The sequence below is a fragment of the Oncorhynchus masou genome, chromosome 1 (genome assembly GCF_036934945.1).
Source record: "Oncorhynchus masou masou isolate Uvic2021 chromosome 1, UVic_Omas_1.1, whole genome shotgun sequence".
NCBI classification, from domain to species: domain Eukaryota; kingdom Metazoa; phylum Chordata; class Actinopteri; order Salmoniformes; family Salmonidae; genus Oncorhynchus; species Oncorhynchus masou.
Genome location: NC_088212.1, coordinates 55,798,630 through 55,823,055, shown reverse-complemented (window position 1 = coordinate 55,823,055; position 24,426 = coordinate 55,798,630). Strand labels below are relative to the sequence as shown.

The 24,426-nt window shown below is 42.8% G+C and overlaps 1 long non-coding RNA gene across 1 annotated transcript; it reads right to left on the bottom strand.

Moving 5' to 3' along the window:
* Positions 1–864: 864 nt before the first annotated feature.
* Positions 865–7,472, bottom strand: LOC135556838 (uncharacterized). Its single transcript, XR_010458063.1, has 3 exons — positions 7,159–7,472; positions 1,547–1,594; positions 865–936 (listed from the first exon to the last, which is right to left on the bottom strand). It is a non-coding gene; the product is annotated as an uncharacterized LOC135556838 (long non-coding RNA).
* Between the last annotated feature and the right edge of the window lie 16,954 nt (positions 7,473–24,426).

Sequence of the window (24,426 nt, the reverse complement as noted above, 5' to 3'; positions counted from 1 at the left end):
GACAGAGATACACTTTATTTCACCTTTATTTAACCAGGTAGGCTAGCTAGGCGAATAATTACAATTTTGCAGATTAACACAGATCAGACATGGAATGTGCCGCCTTGAAAACGTCTTAGCTACGGCATGTTTGTTTGTCTGTAAGGGTACACTATTGCATTTAAATGCCAGCACAAAAGCTTCTCTGGAGATAGTTTTGAAGGTATTTTACTTGTCTGTAAAGCAATGCCGCTTCTGAAGCAGGACTAACGTACACTGGGAGAGCAGAACTATCAAATTATCTTGAGCTGCCTGTGCGCAGACCTCTTTCTCCTTAAAAAGTAGGTTAAAGTTAATTAAATGCCGTTATTTACCAAGACATTTAGTAGAAAGAAAACACTACCATCAAAAAACAGCACAGCCATCGTGTGTTGTTGTCAGGAAAACAAAACCGAACATTCTATGCCGGAGCAGAATTCTACTGTATGAAAAAGTACAGACACTTCTGATTCAGTACTTTTTCTTATTGTCTGAAAGGTTATCAATTGTTGCTATCAACATGTCACTTTTTTTAACCAGGCAAGTCAGTTAAGAACAAATTACTTTCAATGAAGGCCTACCGGAGAACAGTAGGTTAACTGCCTTGTTCAGTGGCGGAACAGATTTTTCGCTTGTTTGCTCAGGGATTCGATCAAGAAACCTTTCGGTAACTGGCCCAACACTCTAACCACTAGGCTACCTGCTGCACCATGTTACTGTAGTGACCATCGATATCTCCAAAAGGGCAAAAGAGAGACAGTGGGCGTAAAGTGAGATTGTGTATATTCAAAAGGTTGCGAACCATCAAATGGAATCATCCACCCATTGTTAAATCAATCCCGCCAGCCCTTCTTTACCGTTGTTGCGGCACGAGTGGTCAGAGCTGGGCTTTTCCCCCTGCTGCTTAGATGGAAAAGTCTGAAAGGAGAAGAGAGGACGGCTTAGTACAACATCAGTGGGACCAGTGATGGAAAAAGTACCCAATTGTTATACTTGATTAAAAGTAAAGATACTTCATTCATTTTCTATTAATGTAAAAAATTCACCTAGTAAAATAATACTTGATTGAATGTCTAAAAAAAAAGTATAAATCATTTCACATTCCTTAAATTAATCAAACCAGATGGCACGATTCTTTTTTAATTTATTTACGGATAGCCAGGGACACACTTCAACACGTAGACAATTTACAAACAAAGCATTTGTGTTTAGTGATTCTGTCAGATCAGAGGCAGTACGGATGACCAGGGATGTTCTCTTGATAAGTGTGTGAATTGGACCATTTTCCCGTCCTGCTAAGCTTTGATACTTTTGGGATTCAGGGAAAATGTATGGAGTAAAAAGTACATTATTTTGTTTTTGGAATGTCGTGGAGTAAAAGTTGTCAAAAATATAAATAGCAAAGTACAGATACCCCAAAAAACGACTTAAGTAGTACTTTAAAGTATTTTTACTTAGGTACTTTACACCACTGATTGGGACTTACAGTAACAGGAAATAAGACAACTGAGTAAGCCTACATTTTTACCTTTGCACCGTGCTTGTTAGAAGTGGCGAAGGGAAGAAATTGAACAATCTGACAGGGATGGAGAGAAGAGGGAAAAATGAACATGTCATATTCATATATTGAAATACACACATTCATTGCCATGCGACTCACAGCACACCTGAATTTGAACATTGATTTAAGGACTATTCAATCCACATTGCAGAAGTTCAGCTTTAAAGCGTGATTAAAATGTAAAGACAATGTTCCCGCTTTAGCGGAGACTGCTTTTATGGTAAATGCTGTATATACTCAAAATCGGAAATTACCCTTTAAATGTATATTGTGGAATCTTCAGCTTTATAGATTGAATAGAGCCTTAAATAAATCTACACTCTAACTACTACTGTTTTATTTTCTGTCTCTAGCCTATGTCCTACCTCTGCTCTGTGACATGCGGTCCTTCTGCTTCCCTCTTATCTACTGTATGTCTCGTGAGGCACCCCCTTTCCTCTGTCTCGAGTCCTCTCCTTTAACCTCTCTTGGGTAGGGGGCAGTATTTTCACCTCCAGATGAAAAGCGTGCCCAAAGTAAACTGTCTGTTACTCAGGCCCAGAAGCTAGGATATGCATATAATTAGTAGATTTGGATAGAAAACACTCTACAGTTTCCAAAACTGTTAATTGTCTTTGCGTATAACAGGAAGTGGAATTATTTTCATGTCCGCTGTTTTTCAACTCAATGCCTATAGAGAATCCAATGGTTTAAAAATCAGATTGCAGTTCCTATGCCTTCCAATAGATGTCAAGTCTTTAGACATGGTTTCAGGCTTTTATTTTGAAAACGATGAGTAAAAAGCCATTTTGGTCAGAGGACAAAGGAAGTATGCAGACCTGACTTGGGCGCGCTTGCATCCCACATACTCTAGAGAGGTTAAAACTCGTTATTCAACCACTCCACAAATGTCTTGATAACAAACTATAGTTTCGGCAAGTCAGTTAGGACATCTACTTCGTGCATGACACAAGTAATTTTTCCAACAACTGTTTACAGACAGATTATTTCACTTATAACTCACTGCATCACTATTCCAGTGGCTCAGAAGTTGACTGAAAATTCCAGACAAAGATGTCATGGCTTTAGAAGCTTCTGATGTTTCGGGTCATTGTCTTGTTGGAAAGTCCACCTACGGCCAAGTCCCAGTCTTCTGGCAGAGGCAACCAGATTGTCAGCCAAAATTGCCTGATACTTGGTGGTATTCATTATGCCATCAATCTTAACCATTGCCCCTCCCACCTCTGGAATTAAAACAGCCCCAAAGCATCAGTGACCCCCCCTCCATATTTCACCGTGGGTATGAGGTTCCTCTCCTTGTATGCATCTCTGTTTCGACGTCAAACATGCCGATGCTGCATCTGACCAAAATGTAAACATTTTGTCTCATCTGACCAGAGCACCATCTTCCAGTCATAATTTAAATGACATTTGGCAAACTCCAAGCGCTTGCGTCTGTGTCTTGTGGTCAGAAAGGGCTTTCTTCTGGTAACCCTTCCAAAGAGCCTGTGGTTGTCAAGGTGGCGTCTGATGGTGTTTTTTGAAACCTGGTGACCCCAAGACGCCACCAAGGCCTGCACTTATGCCACAGTGATTCTTGGAGATTGTTGCTTCTCTCACCATCCTCCTTCCGTGATGTTTTCAACTGTTCCATATCTTTTGAATTTTTTAATAATATCCCTGACAGTGCTCAGTGGTATATTCAATCATTTGTGGATCTTCTTGTAGCCAATACCAGATTTATGAAGGTCTACGACCATCTGTCTCTTTTGAACTGCCAGTTCTTCAGATTTTTTTACAAATCCCTTTTGGCCCGACAGTCTAGGGGGATGGTAATGAGACCCGTAACAACTCATGCAAATTATAGTGACAAAGCAAAAGTGTGAATGAAATAACTAGTACAACTGAAGTCTACCGTCACACTCCAGGTTTATTTGAAAACACACGGTAATGGGGGGGGGGGGGGGAGAGGAAAAGGGGCTGAGCAGTGGGTGGTCCGCCCAGTTCTAACTAGTGTATTTAAAAGTCTACCTACGGGTAGTGTATGCCCATGGGCGACTTTTATTTGTTTCCCCTTTACCCACCAGCAATCAAACACCATAACCAAAACAATACTCACAGGTGATGACAAAGTGCTATGGAGGTGCTCAAACAAAAGAAAGGTTAATACACAAAGAGAGCGTGAAACACAGATTCCTACAGACATGGCATTTACAGAGAGATTGAGCTCTAGAGCAAACAACTGACAGGGTTTTTAAACCAAGGGAAAGGAACTGTGATAGGGTAGGAAAACAGGAGGAGGTGTGTCTTCTGATTGATGAATGATTGGTGACTGATTGGGGAGTGATGATTTTCACCTGTGAGGGGAGAAGGAGCGCAAACACAGGATGCGCAAACACAGGATGCGCAAACACAGGATACACACACACACACACACACACACACACACACACACACACACACACACACACACACACACACACACACACACACACACACACACACACACACACACACACACACACACACACACACACACACACACACACACAGGATACCTGTATCCGTAACACATGGTGTTGGATGACAGCGGGATACTGCATGTGTGTTACCTCATTTTTATACCCTAGTGAAACCGGAAGTGATGTAATGTCTCAATATAGTTCCTTAAGACGTAGATAAACTTAAATAAGTGGAATTTAATTTGTGGTTTAATTTTGGTAGATGTTATATACAGTAATCTTTAAAGATGCCATTAATTGTGAAACCTTGATTTGGAGGACATTGATTTTTAACTTAATCAATAAATTATTTTGGTTGTTCCATTGAAACATTAATAAAGTACATTATTTCTCACATGTTGGTATTTTGAGTTTATATCTATAATTATATTGTTTATATTTTTGAACCATTGTTTGTGCATTGTTAGGAAGGGGCGCCAGTAATTTCGGAGCCCACTGTATGTGGATGAATTGAAGCAACAAGTTATCAGTCAGGAAGTTAAAGCATTGTCACAAATGGGTCTTCCAATTGGACAATGACCCCAAGCATACTTCCAAAGTTGTGGCAAAATGGCTTAAGGACAACAAAGTCAAGGTATTGGAGTGGCCATCACAAAGCCATGACCTCAATCCTGTAGAACATTTACGGGCAAAACTGAAAAAGTGTGTGCGAACAAGGATTGTTTCAGTTACACCAGCTCTGTCAGTGGGAATGGGCCAAAATTCACCCAACTTATTGTGGGAAGCCTGTGGAAGGCTACCCGAAACATTTGACGCAAGTTAAACAATTTAAAGGCAATGCTACCAAATACTAATTGAGTGTGTGTAAACTTCTGACCCACTGGGAATGTGATGAAATAAATAAAAGCTGAAATAAATCATTCTCTCTACTATTTTTCTGACATTTCACATTCTTAAAATAAAGTGATTATCCTAACTGACCCAAGACAGGGAGTTTTTACTAGGATTACATGTCATGAATTGTGAAAAACAGAGTTTAAATGTATTTGGCTAAGGTGTATGTAAACTTCCAAACTTCAACTGTATATGTGACCAATAAAATTTGATTTAAGATGTTGGTTCCTCAGGACATTTCTTCTGGATAGTATCTATATTTTTCACTGCATTCTTTTCTGCCTAATCCTCACTGCTCACTTTTTGCTTTCCTGCACCCTTCCACTTTCCTGCACCCATACACTTTCCTGCACCCTTCCACTTTCCTGCACCCATACACTTTCCTGCACCCTTCCACTTTCCTGCACCCTTCCACTTTCCTGCACCCTTCCACTTTCCTGCACCCTTCCACTTTCCTGCACCCATCCACTTTCCTGCACCCTTCCACTTTCCTGCACCCATACACTTTCCTGCACCCATACACTTTCCTGCACCCTTCCACTTTCCTGCACCCTTCCACTTTCCTGCACCCATCCACTTTCCTGCACCCTTCCACTTTCCTGCACCCATCCACTTTCCTGCACCCATACACTTTCCTGCACCCATCCACTTTCCTGCACCCTTCCACTTTCCTGAACCCATCCACATTCCTGCACCCATCCACTTTCCTGCACCCTTCCACTTTCCTGCACCCATACACTTTCCTGCACCCTTCCACTTTCCTGCACCCTTCCACTTTCCTGCACCCATACACTTTCCTGCACCCTTCCACTTTCCTGCACCCATACACTTTCCTGCACCCTTCCACTTTCCTGCACCCTTCCACTTTCCTGCACCCATACACTTTCCTGCACCCTTCCACTTTCCTGCACCCATACACTTTCCTGCACCCATCCACTTTCCTGCACCCTTCCACTTTCCTGCACCCTTCCACTTTCCTGCACCCTTCCACTTTCCTGCACCCATCCACTTTCCTGCACCCTTCCACTTTCCTGCACCCATACACTTTCCTGCACCCATACACTTTCCTGCACCCTTCCACTTTCCTGCACCCTTCCACTTTCCTGCACCCATCCACTTTCCTGCACCCTTCCACTTTCCTGCACCCATACACTTTCCTGCACCCATCCACTTTCCTGCACCCTTCCACTTTCCTGCACCCTTCCACTTTCTTGCACCCTTCCACTTTCTTGCACCCTTCCACTTTCCCGCACCCTTCCACTTTCCCGCACCCTTCCACTTTCCCGCACCCTTCCACTTTCCCGCACCCATACACTTTCCCGCACCCATCCACTTTCCTGCACCCATCCACTTTCCTGCACCCATCCACTTTCCTGCACCCATCCACTTTCCTGCACCCTTCCACTTTCCTGCACCCTTCCACTTTCCTGCACCCATACACTTTCCTGCACATAACCACTTTCCTGCACCCTTCCACTTTCCTGCACCCTTCCACTTTCCTGCACCCTTCCATCTATCATTGCTTTTCTCTTTCAGTGCTACCTTATCCCTTTCTTTCCTCTGATCATCCAACCTTTCCTTCTTGATGTTATCCTTCCTTTTCACGCCATTCTTTCCCTCCTCATCCTCACTGTCTGTACATTCGGTTCTGTTTTCCCCTCTTTCGTCACCAGGCCTAGATGCTGTGTCTTCATTACTTTTTGTTCTGAATGTTATACATTTTTTTTGCCATTCGTTTCCTCCTCATCCTCACTTTCTTCTTCTGGCTAGTTTTCTCACCTTCATCCAACCTCCTCAGGATGAAGGAATCTGGCCTGCTGTCTTTTTCCCTTTCCTTCACCCTTCCCTCTATCATTGGCTCTCTCATTCAGTGATACCTTCTCCCTCTCTTTTTCCTGCTCAACCATCCTTCCTTCAGACATTTTCATGACTATCTGTCCATTCTATGTAAGTCTGTGGCTTCCCTTTCTCTTTCTCATCCTTCTCTCCTCTTTCTTTACTTTGTTTCCTTTCTCACTCATGCCATAATCATTCACTAACAAAATTGGTGGTCATTGCTTTATCACTATGCAGCTCCTCTTCCCCCCCATCCCCCTTTTTATCATTCTTCATTTGCTATATTTTCTCACTCACGCCATTATCACCCTTGGTTATTTTTTTCACCACTCCTCTCCTTCTTTTCCTCCTTATCTTTTGGGATAATCTCCTCAATAACACCATTATCGCAATCTGTTTTTGACCAACCTTTATCAATTGGCAGAGGTTATCATCAATTCCCACAGCGGTGTTATTCAGCTCTCTCTTGTCCTCTTTTCCCGCCACCCATTCATTCAGATACTTTTTTTTGGGTCTCTTCTTGACATTGTTGGCCTCACCTCTTTTCTCCTCTCCGCCTCTCTCTTTTTTCTGCTCTTCGAGCTTTCTATTCTCTCTCTGCTCGTTCTCCTCTTCAATTCTAATAACCAGTACAAATGTTTTTTATATAGCTCTTAGTCTCCTCTCCTGTCTTTTTCTTTGCTCAAACAGCTCACTCTCTCTCTTCTCCAGTGTTTTATTCCTCTCCCCCTCAAATAGTCTTCGCTTCCTATCTCTCTGTGTCTCCCTCTCCAGCTTCCTCTTTCTCTTTTCCTCCTCCCCCTTTCTTTAGACTTTCTCTCCACCTCTCTTCTCATCTCTACCACTTTCATTGTGCACTCTTCTAGCTTCTTGATGAACTCTTCCGCTCTATTATTTTTTATCCTCAATCTTTTGCTGTTTCCTCGCTAGCTTTATATTTGTGGCCAGCTCTCTCACTATCTCCTCCATCTCAATCTCATCCTCCTTCTCCCGCTTTATATTCTCCAGACATTGTCTTTCCACCTCCCTCCTCAGCTCTACCAGCTCCTCCCTCTGCTCCTGTCACATTTCTCTCTCTCTTCTTCCCCTCCTCCTTTTGCATCCTATTATATTCCTCCTCTCACTTCCTATCCTCTTTCCTTTCTTTCTGTTTCTCCTCTATCCACTTTCTCCATTCCTCCTCTCTCTTCTTCCACCCAATTTCTCCTCACTTCTCCTTTTCTTCTCCTCCTTTGCCTCTCCATGCATCTCTGTCTCGCCTCTTTCTGTCTGTCATCCTGCTGCTCTTTCCTCATCATCCTCTGCTTCTCTCTTAAAGACTCCTTCCACTCATATTTTTCCTCTCTAATGCCATCTTTCCATTCTTCTGCATCTCTCTGCACGGATGTCTCCGTCTTGTAGATCTCTGCTATTCTCCTCCGCTGGAGCTCCATAGTTTCACACATCTCCCTTTCCTCCGCCCTCCTCCTCTCTTCCATTTCCCTCTCTATCTCGCACTCGCCTCTCCATCATCATCTTCTCTATCTCCATCTCCCATCTCTCTTGCTTCCTCCTCCACTCCTCCATATCTCAGCCCTCGCGCTAGCCACTTTACCTTGGGCGAGTCCCCGTCGAAACCGGATGCAGTTAGATTGCTATCTTAATTGGAGGTCCAGTTCACTAACGTTACCACTTCGACCCTCGATTTAGCTTGAGGGAGTGAGTGAAGAACTTTGATCACTTGTTATGGTTGATATTCTGCTCCTGAACACGCAGTTAACCCACTGTTCCCAGGCCGTCATTGAAAATAAGAATTTGTTCATAACTGACTTGCCTGGTTAAATAAAGGTAAACAAAATAAAAATATGACCCACAATTCAATGCAAACTGTAGTCACGTGCCCGCAAAGTGTCACATTTAACCAAAACAGTGATATTTTCGGATGTCAGACAAAAGTATGACTCTAACTTGCTAAAAAAATATATATATACACTACCAGTGGAAAGTTTGAGTTTTTCTTTATTTTGACTATTTTCTACTTAGAATAATAGTGAAGAATAATAGTGTACTGTAGAATAATAGTGAAGACATCAAAACTATGAAATAACACATATGGAATTATGTCGTAACCAAAAAAGTGTTAAACAATTCTTCAAATAGTGTTGTCTTCTGTATACCACCCCTACCTTGTCACAGCCCAACTGATTGGCTCAAACGTATTAAGAAGGAAAGACAATCTACAAATTAACTTTTAACAAGATACACCTGTTAATTGAAATGCATTCCAGGTGACGACATCATGAAGCTGGTTGAGAGAATGCCAAGAGTGTGAAAAGCTGTCACGTTTACTGGATAATTTGATATGTGTTATTTCATAGTTTTTGTCAAGGTAAATTAAAAATGAATAAATAAATGAAATTATTATTTACATAAGTATTCGGACCCTTTGCTATGAGACTCAAAATTGAGTTAAGGTGCATCCTGTTTCCATTGACCATACTCGAGATGTTTCTACAACATCCACCTGTGGTAAATTCAATTGATTGGACATGATTTGGAAAGGCACACACCTGTTTATATAAGGTCCCAGAGTTGACAATGCATGTTAGAGCAAAAACCAAGCCATGAGGTCAAAGTAATTGTCCATAGAGCTCCAAGAAGGGATTTGGTCGACGCACAGATCTGGGGAAGGGTACCAAAAAATGACTGCAGCATTGAAGGTCCCCAAGACACAGTGGCCTTCATAATTCTTAAATGGAAGAAGTTTGGAACCACCAAGACTCTTTCTTGAGCTGACCGATTGGCCAAACTGAGCAATCGGGGGAGAAGGGCCTTGGTCAGGGAGGTAGCCAAGAACCCAATGGTCACTCTGACAGAGCTCCAGAGTTCCTCTGTGGAGATGGGATAACCTTCCAGAAAGACCACCATCTCTGCAGCAATCCACCAATCAGGCCTTTATGGTAGAGTGGCCAGACGGAAGCCACTCCTCAGTAAAAAGCACATGACAGCCCACTCGGGGGTTTGCCAAAAGGCACCTAAAGGACTCTCAGACCATGAGAAACAAGATTATCTGATCTGATGAAACCAAGATTGAACTCTTTGGCCTGAATGCCAAGCATCACGTCTGGAGGAAACCTGACTCCATCCCTCCGATGAAGCACGGTGGTGGCTGGGGATGTTTTTCAGGGGCAGGGATTGAGGGACTAGTCAGAATCGAGGGAAAGATGAATAGAGAAAGGTATAGAGAGATCCTTGATGAAAACCTGCTCCAGAGCGCTCAGGACAGACTGGGGATGAAGGTTCACCTTTGAACAGGACAACGTCTCTAAGCACACAGCCAAGACAACGCAGGAGTGATTTCGAGACATGTCGGAACAAGTCTCCGAACCTTGTGTTGCCCAGCCAGAGCCCGGACTTGAATCTGATTGAGTATCTCTGGAGAAACCTGAAAATAGCTGTGCAGCAATGCTCCCCATTCAACCTGACAGAGCTTGAGAGGATCTGAAGAGAAGAATGAGAGAAATATAGGTGAGCTTGTAGCGTCATACCCAAGAAGACTCGAGGCTGTAATTGCTGCCCAAAGTCCTTCAACAAAGTACTGAGTATAGGGTCTGAATACTGACATAAATGTGATATTTTAGTTTCTTTTATGTCATAAAATTTCTAACAACCTGTTTTTTTGGTCATTATGGAGTACTGTGTGTAGATTGATGAGGGCAAAAATTATATTTAATACATTTTAGAATAAGGCTGTAACGTAACAAAATGCACTATAAATTTTCAAGTAATATTAACAAACTTTCAATACCCACACATAACCTGAACTCATTAAAATGCATGCGTGAACACACACACACACACACACACACACACACACACACACACACACACACGTCTCATAGGTTACTGCAAATGTTAATGGGCTACACATCCCCCACTTCTCTCTCTCTCTCCCATACAACCCACACACACACACACACACACACACACACACACACACACACACACACACACACACACACACACACACACACACACACTGAAATGGCTGAAATACACTAACTAGCTAGTCAGTCTACTTGTGCCTCATCATACAAACACAGACACTCACAGATAGACAGACACAGACAAGCACACTGTGCACATTACAGCCAACTAAACACAACACTCACAGCCAACTAAACTTGAATGGCAAGCACTTACCATTGGTGAGTTAATTCATCTGGTCACGTCTCTTTGACCATCTCCTCTGTGGTAAACAGCAAATTACAGGGCTTTCCTTCGTTGGACTTGCAAGTGCACCTGATCTTGCGGGCCTTTTTAATTTCTTGTCCAGCATCACTGACATATTCCCCCTCGATCAGCTGAAGCATGGTAATTGACGGATCCACCATTAATGGGTGGTCTTCCTCAGTTACCTCCTCAAGTGGATTGGCCTCGACTTCGGTGAGCTCATCTGAGTCGGTGTCTGTGCTGTCTGCGGAGTCACTGGTGTAGACTTGATTTGATTTATTAGGATACCCATTAGCCAATGGCGACATCTAGTCTTCCTTGGGTCCAACATATAACAAAAGATACATTACAGACAAAAGACTTTACAATTTACATCCATTTAAAAACATTAACATGCTGTGTGTGTGTGCAAACTCTCCGACTCTGGTGTCAAAAAGTAGTCACAAATAAGTTGATGCCATTAATCGTCTTAACCAGCTCCCAGCAAAACATTGCTATTTAAAAATCTAGTGATTTTGCTCTCCTGGGAATCCATTGATGCAGTATAAACTAAGCTAGCTAGCTAAGGTGTAGTCAGTAGTGACAGAGTGACTGTTTATGATGGGTTCTTGACAGATCTGACAGTTGATTTAGTATACTGATTTCGAATATATAGTCAATGTATCTCTCTTTCATAAGCACTCATACACTACACAGTCAGTAAAATCAATGAAACACATTAAATCAATATGGTCTTGTTGGGTTTGTGATTATAAGGAGACACTCCGTCAGCAGTTCCTAAATCTATCACACATGATAGATCTACCACACATGTATGTATTCCTCAACATGGGTAAGTGAGTTCAGTGACACCAATGTTATTATTTATTATTGAGGCATCATTTCTACACACCAGGCACATGTAAGACAGGGACATAAATATTTCAGATTAATGGAGCCTCTGGAGTTGATTGGCCAGACACAATGGGGAGCAGTTGTGAGGTTGGTTCAGGGGATTTCCATAATCTAAAGGCTAATTATATTGTTGTTGTGGATGTCTGTTTCTCAGACTGCTCGATATGTGTGATGGAGACGAAGCGCTAGGCTATTGACTAAGGAGGGAGAAGGTTAGCCCCATCAATCTGAACTATCTACAGGCCTGGAGAGGAGAGAGCAAGAGAGCGAGGAAGACAGAGAAAGAGAAAGAGAGAGACATACCATGCAGCGAGCCTTACCACTGTACTTGGGGCTGAAACACTTGCTGACTCAGCACTCCAAACCAAGGCAAAGAGTAGACAACAATATGAACTCACACACACACAGACCCAACTGTCCTCATGATTTATGCTGGGTGCTCTCCAAGTGGCATCTCTAACTGGTTGGTCAACCTGGTGCCTGTCCCTTTCTCTGCTGCTCTGGCAGCCTCACTGTTAAAACAGGTCTGCAGTCCAGCTTGGCTCCAGTTCATAGCAGAGCCCCATTAAACCCACTCACGCTGCTCTGTACTCTGTCTATCTACTTGCCAGCAGCTAAATGGGCTCCAACTCAAACACTGCAAGGCCTTGAACACTGCGTGGTACTGGTGTGCTTCACAGTGTGTAGAGGTTTAGATTAAATAAACCATGTCCTTCCAGGGTCCAATCTAGATTAATTTAGAGGTTCAAGGGGGGGGTTGTTTGAAAAAGAGTAACATCAAAACCTGCCTAGATGAGTTTAGGATGGTTGGCTAGATGGGCTAGGCTTCGCCTCTGTATGTTATTCTGTTCACACCACAATCCCAAACATTTACAATAAGTGGTACAATTTCCAACTAGGGTTTCACATTTTCTAAAATCTCAACGTCATGTCCAGAATGTGCCTGCGCCCTGACATAGTACAGGAGGGAGTAACTGACTGAATAGCAGACTACTTTTTCACATCCTATTTTTCTGAAAGCATCCGAAAGCCTATACTCCCAATCCTGCTCCAAAACATGCTCCCCACCTTTGCTCAGTGTGAAATTTGATACAATTTAATCAAAGTGAAAAAGGAAAAACCTCCCTCAGACTCCAGGGGAGGGCAAAATGCTGCTTTATGGTAGAAAGGAGAACCACGCAGGCTTGAAGAGCAAACAGCTCCTATGTAAATGGCTTCTCACCAGAGAGAAGGGAACAGATTTAGTTCTCCTGCTCACCAATCCCTCTCAGTCTTACTAAGGAGGAGCGTTTTTCAGACGGAAGTTAATTAATTTATCGTTATCACTTCATCTCAGACGTGACTAAGCGTTCCAAATCATCCATCCAGGGTGCTGGAGAGGATTATGCGTTGGAAGACTGGAGGAGCGTTTGTTTTGGTCTGGATGTTTGTGAGAGTCTCTCTCTCTCTCTCTCTCTGTGTGTGCGTGTGCGCACTTGTGCATGCTTGCATAACTGTATCAGTCAGGTTGGAATTTGTTAAGAAGTGTCTAGAGACATCATTGAAGAGTGTGTGTGTGTGTGTGTGTGCTTGATGATTAGGTGACAGGTGACTCAAGGGGGATGTGTCTTCTTGGCCCAGGTGCTACAGGGCTTCAAGGTTGACGAGACAGGATTAATATTCTAGAAATCTGCACTTCAAAAAACCCTCAAAGGTCTGACTGAGTCCCTGAGTGGCAACAGAGTCCCTGAGAGGCAACAGAAATGCCTCATAAACAGATGATTATTTTCTAACTATCCAGGGGCCTGCTCCAATGCTTTAAAATCCTCTATCCTCTTGTCCTCTTGTCTCCTTTCCTTAATTTGCAATGATCTGAAAGCACAGGATAGGTGAAAGCAAATTCCTTGCAGGCACCTACCTTTGGATAAACTGTAAAGTCGATCCACATCAATGTGTAGCGACAGGGGGAAATTAAGGAAAGATGCTGATTTAGACGGTTGAGATACACTCCTAATGTTGGAGAGTAGAGAGGTTCCTTTATAATGCCCTTTCTTTACCTCCTTTTACTTGATCAGCACACAGAGATAAACGTTTAGGGATATATTTGGGACCGGGCAGTTCTCTAGTGGTAAGGGTTTATAGGTTCATTTCATGCAGTGAGTCATAGCCCACTAAAATGAAAACCTCAGTTTGCAGTGAGTTGCTGTTTTTATTCCACCGTGCCTTGATGTTTTAAACCACATTTGGAGTTTGTTTTCTCCCAAGTTTTCTCTGAAATGTTAATCGTGTCAAGAGACAGTCGGTCAGGGAGTTAGGTGGACAAATATATAAAAATTTAAAATACAAATATTGTTATTTTTCTTTGACTTCTATTCCATTGAGATGTACAGTACATGCATGTTGGAGAGCAACATACCTTAGTAGAGACAGTAGGTAGCTCAGGGGTAGGCAAGCATTGTCCGGCACTTCATGTTTTTGATTGAACCAACCTGGAAGACTAGGTGGGTTGAATTTAGGCAATCACTGAACTGATCAATTAGCTCAGTTGGCCAGGTGTGGTGCCTAGTTGGAACAAAATCCTACAATACCTGCGGCACCCGAGGAACAGGGTTGCTTACCCCTGACACAAGTCAGAAATTACTATTAAGGGTGCTATAGATCTCAATTAATAAAATATAGTTCCTATTATACGCCTACTGTTTAACTAATCTTAAAGTTAGAATCTGCTGTTTAAACAATAACAAAGCGGTGACCCTGCCGCTGTTTTGGTAAAAAGCTGAGGGGTGGGACTGGAGAAATGTAACCACTCTCAAATTCATAGACAGAACTATGCAGGGACTGGTCGTCCATATTCCGAGGCTATACAGAGTTTACATTTACAAACATTGGAGTAAGACAAGCTGATATTTTGGGTTCTGATGGGGAATGACCGCTTATAAGTTACATTCTTCAAGAATCAAGGGCTATATATTGTTAATTTGTGAATCCACAAATGGATGTAACAAGTATTCATACCCCTTGACTTAATCCACAGTTTGTTGTGTTACACCCCAAAATCAAAATGGATTAAATAAAATAAAAATCTCACCCGCCTACACACAATAGCAATTGTGAAAAAGTGAAAAGATGTGAAATCATTTCGAAATACATGACTGGGAAAACAGATATGTTGGTCACAGATACCTTAAAACAAAGTTAGGCGCGTGGATCAGAAAACCAGTCAGTATCTGGCGTGACCACCATTTGCCTCATGAAGCGTGACACATCTACTGCACAGTTATTTCAGTCAAAGGCTTCATGCCAATAGGGAGGACATGGGCACGTGCCCCCTCAGATTTGTCCATATATTCAGTAGCAGTCAAAAGTTTGGACACACCTACTCATTCAAGGGTTTTTCTTTATTTTTAATAGTGAAGACATCAAAACTATGAAATAACACATATGGAATTATGTAGTAACCAAAAGAAGGTTAAACAAATCAAAATATATTTTATCTTTGAGATTGTTCAAAGTAGCCACCCTTTGCCTTGATGACAGCTTTGCACACTCTTGGCATTCTCTCAACCAGCTTCATGAGGTAGTCACCTGAAATGCATTTCAATTAACAGAATTTGCCTTGTTAAATGTTAATTTGTGGAATTTCTTTCCTTCTTATTAATGTGTTTGAGTCAATCAGTTGTGTTGTGACAAGGTAGAGGTGGTATACAGAATATAGCCCTATTTGGTTAAAGACAACGTCCACATTATGGCAAGAACAGCTCACATAAGCAAAGAGAAATGACAGTCCATCATTACTTTAAGACATGAGTGTCAATCAATGCGAAAAATTTCAAGAACTTTGACAGTTTCTCCAAGTGCAGTTGCAAGAACTGGATCTCATGAGGACCGCTACAGGAAAGGAAGACCCAGATGCAGATGATAAGTTCATTAGAGTTACCAGCTTCAGAAATTGCAGCCCAAATGAATTCTTCACATAGTTCAAGATCCTTGATGAAAACCAGATCCAGAGCGCTCAAGACCTCAGACTGGGGAGAAGGTTCAACTTCCAAAAGGACAGCAACCATAAGCACACAGCCAAGACAATGCAGGAGTGGCTTTGGGTTCAGTCTCTGAATGTCCTTGAGTGTCCCAGCCAGAGCCAGGACTTGAACCCCATCGAACATATCTGGAGAGACCTGAAAATAGCTGTGCAGCGACGCTCCCCATCCATCCTGACAGAGCTTGAGAGGATCTGCAGAGAAGAATGGGAGAAACTCACCAAATACAGGTGTGCCAAGCTTGAAGCGTCATACCCAAGAAGACTTAAGTCTGTAATCACTACCAAAGCTGCTTCAACAATGTACTGAGTCTGAATACTTATGTACATGGGTTATTTCTGTTTTGTATTTTTATTACATTTGCAAACATTTTTAAAAACCTGTTTTTGCTTTGTCATTATTGTGTGTAGATTAATAAGAGGAAAACAATATTTGGGGTCAAGGGGTCTGAATACTTTCCGAATACACTGTATGTGTTTGTGTTGTGTCGGTCTTTGTGTGTGTGTGTGTGTGTGTGTACATATATAGTGTATGTGAATTTGCATGTGTTTGTGTGGGAATGTCAATGTAGTGTGTGTGAGTGAGTGTGTATAGTGTTTGTATATATAGTCTAGTGAGTGTGTGTAGGGTCAGTGCAAGATAGAGTCAGTGCAGATAGTTTGGGTTCCATTATTTGGCTATTTAGCAGTCTTATGGCTTGGGTGTAGAAGCCGCCTCAGAGCCCGTGAGTCCGATAGCCGATGCTCCGGTACCGTTTGCCAGATGGTAGCATAGTGAACAGTCTACGGCTTGGGTGGCTTGAGTCTTTGGCCATTTTTTGGGTCTTCCTCTGACACCGCCTGATATAGAGGTCCTGAATGGCAGGGAACTCGGCCCCAGTGACGTACACGGCTGTCCGCACCACCCTCTGTAGTGCTTTGCGGTCAAGGGCAGTGCATTTCCCATACCAATCGGTGATTCAGCCAGTCAAGATGATCTCGAGGGTTCAGCTGTAAAACCTTTTGAGGATCCGAGGGCCCAAGCCAAATCTTTTCAGACTCCAGAGGGGGTCGATGTGCTGCTGTACCCTCACGACTGTGTCGGTGTAACGTGTATGCTAATAAATTGGTAAGCAAGTGAATTTAATAAATAAACTAACATGGAACAAAACAAGAAATATGAATAGCGTACAGACATGCAACATATAAACTGAAACAATAACGCGTGGGGAAAGAAACAAAGACAATGACAGATATAGGTGAGGTAATCAGAAAGGTGATGGAGTCCATGTGAGTCTCAGGTGCGCGTAACAATGGTGGCAGATGTGCGTAATAATGAGTAAACTGATGACAACGAGCGCCAGAGAGGGGGAGAGGGAGTAGACGTGACAGTACCCCCTCCCTTCCTGACGCACGGCTCCAGCTGCAGGACGCCGAACAAAGGGACAGTACCTAGGACCAGGAGCAGGCCGGTCGCTTCTGCTGAGGCGCGGGAACCTGTAGACCCAGGTGAGGCGTGGGAACCTGTAGACCTAGCTGAGGGTGGGAACCTGTAGACCCAGCTAAGCGAGGGAAGCTGTAGAGCCATCTGACGAGCTAGCTGAGGCATCCCCGGTAGCTTCGGCAATGGAAGTCTGACGAGCCAACCCGAGGCTTGTGAACCTGTCGAGCCAGCTGAGGCATGAAAGACTGACAAGCCAGCTGAGGCATCCCCGGTTGCTTCGGAAGCCGCCCTTGGACCCGACATCCCCAGTAAAAAAGCAAAACAAATCCCTGTTGCTTCCCTTTGTCGAGGCGTTATTCTGTAGCGTGTACGCTAATAATCTGTAAAGAAGTGCAGGGAGTGAATATAATAAATAAATGAACATGGAACAGAACAAGAAACACGAGTAGCATATGGACATGAAACATATAAACAGAAACAACAACACCTGGGGAAAGAACCAAAAGGAGTAACGGATATAGGAGAGGTAATCAGGAAGGTGATGGAGTCCAGGTGAGTCTCATGAGGTGCAGGTGTGTGTAACAATGGTGGCAGGTGTGCGTAATAATGAGTAATCTGGTGACAACGAGTGCCAGAGAGGGGGAGTGGGTGTAGATGTGACAATCGTTGTGTGTGGACCATGTTACGTCCTTAGTGTTGTGGACGCCAAGGAACTTGAACCTCTCGACCCGCTCCACAACAGCCATGTTGATGTGGATGGGGGCGTGCTCTTCCTTCTTTCTCCTATAGTCCATGATCAGGTCCTTGGTCTTACTGACATTGAGGGAGAGGTTCTTGTCCTGGCACTACACATGTAAGTCTCCGACCTCCTCCCTGTATGCTGACTCATCGTCATTGGTGATCATGCGGCAGGCCTACAACCGTCGTGTCGTCAGCAAAATTGATGATGGTGTTGGAGTCGTGCGTGGCCGTGGGTGAACAGGGGACTAAGCACACACCCCTAAGGGCCCAAGTGTTGAGGGTCAACCTGATGGAGGTGTTGTTGCCCCTCCCCCCCCCCCCCACCTGGTGCCGGCCCATCAGGAAGTCCAGGATCCAGTTGCTGATGGAGGGGTTCAGGACCCTAGCTTGGTAATGAGCTTGGAGGGGAGAATGGTGTTGAACGCTGAGCTGTAGTCTATGAACAGCATTTTCACATAGTTATTTCCCCTCTTGTCCAGGCGGAAGATGGCAGTGTGAAGTGCAATTAAGATTGCGTCGTCTGTGGATCTGTTGGGGCGGCATGCAAATTGGATTGGGTCTAGGGTGTCTGGAATGATGGTGTTGATGTGTCTCATGACCAGCCTTTCAAAGCACTTCATAATTACAGACGTGAATGCTTCCGGAGCGATAGTCATTTAGGCAGGTTACCTTGGAGTTCTTGGGAACAGAGCCAATGGTGGTCACAGGGATTACAGACTGGGAAAAGAAAAGTACTGTATAAATTATCATATGTTAAAACAGATTGACTACCAGATACTTCAGGAGTAACTTTGATATTCCCTCTACACATTTAAATGACAAAAAAGGGAGATCTTAAAAACAATTGGTGGGTTTATGCTGTCATGCCAATGACTACCATTCATGTTACGGTAAAGAAGTAACATAGGAGGTTTTCTCTCCAAGTTTAACCAGAAAGGACAACCAAATGTTACTAAAGGTATTATTTTCACAATCATAGGCCTTCATTTTGATTTATGCTTGGGTCTCACAGGGTTAATGCTGAGAAGCATCACGTCCCAATTGTTTAAGTCTTTTGGTATGAATCAACTCATGATCGAACCCTCATCCTTCCAATTGCAGGGTAGACATTATACGCAAGGCGACTCATTTAGCCCACAGACATTAGCCAACAATAATTGGTCTGAAAGCAAATATTTATGCAACCACAGTTCAACTTAATACACCCTTAGGGGGATTGAACACAATTCAATAACATTGAGAGAGAACCCTAATTAAACACACCAACCACAGTAGGCGTTATTGATTATAACATTGGGTGCTAAGCCAGTAGTAACAGTAAAAACAATTAATACATATTAATGTCTCACGCTGAATCAAGCCAGATCAATAACAGGATTTTGAAATGATTGTCGACCTAGAGCTATACTTGTACGTAACAAAATGTGGAAAAAGTTAAGGGGTCTGAATACTTTCTGAAGGCACTGTATGTCCAATTGCAGATGGTAGCAGGTGTCCATGTTAGATGGTTAGATAAAAAGTAATCACCTATCCTGGCCAAGGCTTATAGTTTTCCTCTCTTTCTATGTTTTGTATCCTTGTAATGAGTGATGACTGAGACATATTGTGGATTTCCACCACATTGAATTGCATAAAAAAGGTTCTTAAGGATAAGGGTATTGCATTTTGATGATTTTCTGTAGAACTCCACCTATGGCCTGCATTCTGGTCATTAGCTGGACTCTAATACTTTCTTTAATTGCTATTTAGTATTCACTCTTCCTGGGGTCCAAACAGGAATAAAACAATTACAATACAACAAACAACAGCCTGCATCATATATAAAAAATACCTCATACAGTACATTATTACATTATTATACAATGGGTGTGTCTAATCCTGGACACTGATTGGTTAAAACAACATTCCAGACAGTTTCTATTCCACAAGTTACCACCGGCTAAGGCTATGATGTTGAAATGCCTATTTACTCTGTTCCATCTCACTGTGCAATCCACTGTCTCATCAGCCCAGCCAGACAATATATAAGCTTGATCTCCACTGTAAAAAGCATCTAGACATTATCTCCCGTTTCTTTTAGACTAGCAATTGGTTTTCAATAGTGGAGATTTGTATAAAACTTCTGTCTCTCTCTTGCAAATAAATTTCAATATTGAAATTCGATCTCCAGCTGTCCCTTAGCAAAGAACGTGTAGGGGACGGGAGTCGGGACGAGAAAGACAGGCAGGCAGCCTTTCTCAGCCAGTCGAAATCATGAATCAGCATCCTTTTCATGGACATATACTAAGAAATGTCAATGGAAAACAGTTAAAACGAAACACAATGCAGCTAGTTTGCAGTCTTTCCAGCTTTAGTTTGAAGCGATTGTATTAGCTGTGTTGTTGGCTAGCTCGTTTGCACATTTTCTATGCCAGGTGAAATCAAATCAAATCAAATTTTATTTGTCACATACACATGGTTAGCAGATGTTAATGCGAGTGTAGCGAAATGCTTGATCACGCATCATTAGCTCATTCTTATGAATGTATCCAAACACATGTCACTTAAAAACAGCTTAAACGAATGCAAATGCAGCCACTTTGCTGTTATTCTGGATGCACTGTTTGATGTGACTGTAAATTAGCCGTATTTGGCTAGCTAGCAAGCAAGGGATAAGAACGTTGCCAGCCAGTATGTCAATAGAACATTTAGAATGAACTAATCAAAATGAAATGAATCAAATTATAGTTGTTATGAAAATATGTCGACTTCATCTCGGGCCTAACAACACCCGGGCCGATGTATCCTCCAAACACCGACTGAGATGGCATTATCACTTTTATACAACGGGTTGCCAACATATTCAAATAATGATTGACATATTTTCATTAAAAACTTTAGTTTTATTAATTTATTCATACTATTTCATCCTTCCACAAGATATAGTCCCAACACAAATCTAGGGTTGCTACCCGGGAATTATCACTTAAATACACTATTATTACAAATGACAATATTAAATGCACAATAGAGTGTGTGTTAGAGTGTGTGTGCGCATGTGTGTCTCCCTTCAAAGTTGTGAGTTGTTGTTTTTATTCATATTTTTGAATTTGAATTTGAATTACTTGATGTGGCCATGGCTACATGTAGTAACGTGTGTTTCCCAGAGTCTATTCTAGACATGGGGACTGTGAAGAGACATGGCATGTCTTGTGGGGTATGTATGGGTAGGGATGGAGGAGAGACATGGGGGCAGTGAAACTGGGGAAAAGGTAACTAGGCAACAGGATAGATAATAGACAGTAGCAGCAGCATGTGTGTGCTCGTGTGTGTGTGTGTGTGTGTGTGTGGATGGGTGTGTGTGTATGGTGTCAGCATGCATGAGTGTGCCTGCGTGTGTGTGTGGCGTCAGTATGCATGTGTGCGGGTGGGTTACCCAGGAGGGGACTAGGCAGACACCCTCACCTGTGGATCTGTTGGGGTGGTATGCAAATTGGAGTGGGTCCAGGGTGTCTGGGATGATGGTGTTGATGTGAGCCATGACCAGCCTTTCAAAGAATTTCATGGCTATAGATGTGAGTGCTACAAGGCGATACTCATTTGGGCAGGTTACCTTGGTGTTCTTGGACAAGGGGACTATGGTCTGTTTGACAAGGGGACTATGATCTGTTTGAAACAAGTTGGTATTACAAACGGTGTCAGAGGTTGAAAACGTCAGTGAAGACACTTGCCAGCAGGTCAGTGCATACGCTGCGTATGCTTCATGGTGTTCTGTTTGACCCTGCAAACTGTTCAAAGGTCTTACTCACATCGTCTACGGAGAGCGAGATCACACAGTCGCCTGGAACAGCTGTTGCATAGTTCGGTGTTGTTTGCCTCGAAGCGAGCATAGAAGGCACTTAGCTCATCTGGTGGTTTCGCTTCACTGGGCAGCTCGAGGATGGTTTTCCCTTTGTAATCTGTGATAGTTTGCCAAGGCAGCAGCTATTCTTCCTGGGGTCCAGCAAAATTGAGGCAGTTATACAATTTTAAAACAATACAACACATTCACAACAGATTTCACAACACATCAAGTGTGTGCCCTCAGGCCCCTACTCCACTACCACATATCTACAACACAAAATCCATGTGTACATGTGTGTATAGTGCGTATGTTATAGTGTGTGTGTATGCATGTGTCTGTGCATGTGTTTGTGTTGCTTCACAGTCCCCGCTGTACCATACGATGTATTTTTATCTAATTTTAAATCAGATTTTACTGCTTGCATGAGTTACTTGATGTGAAATAAAGTTCCATGGCTCTATGCCGTACTGTGCGCCTCCCGTAGTCTGTTCTGGACTTGGGGACTGTGAAGAGACCTCTGGGTGTCCGGGTAGCGCCAGTGGTTCAAACAGACAGCTTGGTGCTTTCAACGTGTCAATACATTTCACACATACAGGTAGTGATTGAGCCACGAGAGATTGACATGCATATTATTGACGTTAGCTCTCTGTGTACATCCACGGGCCCAGCCGTGCTTCCCTGTTGTGAGCCAATTGCAATTTTCCTAAGTCCCTCTTTGTGGCACCTGACCACATAACTGAACAGTAGTCCAGGTGTAACAAAACTAGGGCCTATAGGACCTGCCTTGTTGACAGTGATATTTTTGTCTTTGTTTACGAGTAGGCCCAGGCAAAATGGCATATGAATGGACAAAGGCTTATTTGGATTTCCAACTCAAATCAAAGTCTTGATTCTCCCTGAAAAAGCCCTATCTGAGATGATGAAAGTATGATTGCATTGTTATCTCTGCCAGGTAATTTCCTGTCCAATGTCACCAGTGTGACGTTTCTCAAACAACCTCCTTTTTTTAATCAGTGCTGGGTTTTTACCAGCTGGGTTGGTTACAGGCGAGCTGGAGATATGTTTGCATAAAACCACCCAAACGTGTCCCCTTAGACAGAATCCTGTAAAACCATTAAACACGGATGGCTTGTGAACACACATCTAACATGCAGGGTTTTAATATTGCGTGTGCAACACTCATGAAACACCCTCTGGTTCCATTGGAGGTGCGTTCAGAGAACTCATTGGACATGTTTATTTATTTTATTTTTATTTAACCTTTATTTAACTAGGCAAGACAGTTGAGAACAAATTCTTATTTACAAGGACGGCCTACCCCGGCCAAACCCTAACAACGCTGGGCCAATTGTGCGCCGCCCTACGGGACTCCCAATCACAGTCGCTTTTGATACAGCCCAGGATCGAACTAGGGTCTGTAGTGACACCTCTAGCACTGAGATGCAGTGCCTTAGACCGCTGCATCACCCTAACCCTTTATTGCAGTCTGATGTGTTTAATGTGTTATGTAGAGTAGGCCAGAAGGCGAAACTTGAAAACCCAACCTCTATCAAAATAAGAAAATGGAGACAAAAGTTCCTCTGTGCAAGGGTGTTTATTTACAAAGTGATTCCAGAACAAAAACAACATATACCTTATGGGCCAGCTAAAAACAATGCTACCCCACCCACAGCTCAATCCAAAATGCCTTCCTGTGAACTGAAAGAGGCTCCTTTTGTAGGGCTAGCCCCTCCCCTCAGAACAATTAACACCAATTAATTAGGCAATTACCTATGCAAACCTACATTTTCTATTTAACTAAACATACTAAAGTGTATACATTGTGACACGTTTATGAAACAATATCACAATATAACATTTACAACATTACATCACTACTGACAGTGTCTTTCAATATGCCCATTTACATTAATGAGCCATTCGGGACAGGCACTACAAAGTCAGCCCATTCCCTTAGCTCGGGTTCTTATCCAGCATACCCGGAAGCTACAGAGATGGAGAGAGAGAGAGAGAGGAACAGAACAAAGAAACAACACGCTCATCCACAACATCGAGAAGTATAATAAATATTGCTTATATTAAATATGAATACTGACATAAGTGTAAAATGTATGTACTAAGACAGAAGTTAACTTGTGTGTCGACCCACATTGTTAACTTATCTGATGACGGAGCAGGGAGGAGTGATGAATGTGTGCTTGCGTTAAAGTACCAAATGCTGCCCACGGCCAGTGATGGACTTCTACGTCACGTGTGATAGCTGGCATGTTGAACAGGCATGTGGTGTTTTTACACCCAATGTGTGTGGTGTGTAACACCTTTAAAGCATGCCATGGTTTCACTTTGGGGTTTGTCCGATTTCAATCAGGTGTGTGTGTGTGCGTGTGTGCGTGTGTGTGTTAGTATGCATGTATGTTTGTGTAATCACTTGTCCTATTCCATGTACTGTATGCATGCGTTTACACAGGCAGCCCAATTCTGATATTTATTTTACTAATTGGACCAATCAGATGAGCTTGGGAAAATATCTGATGTGAAAAGATCTGATGTGAATGGTCAAAAGACCAA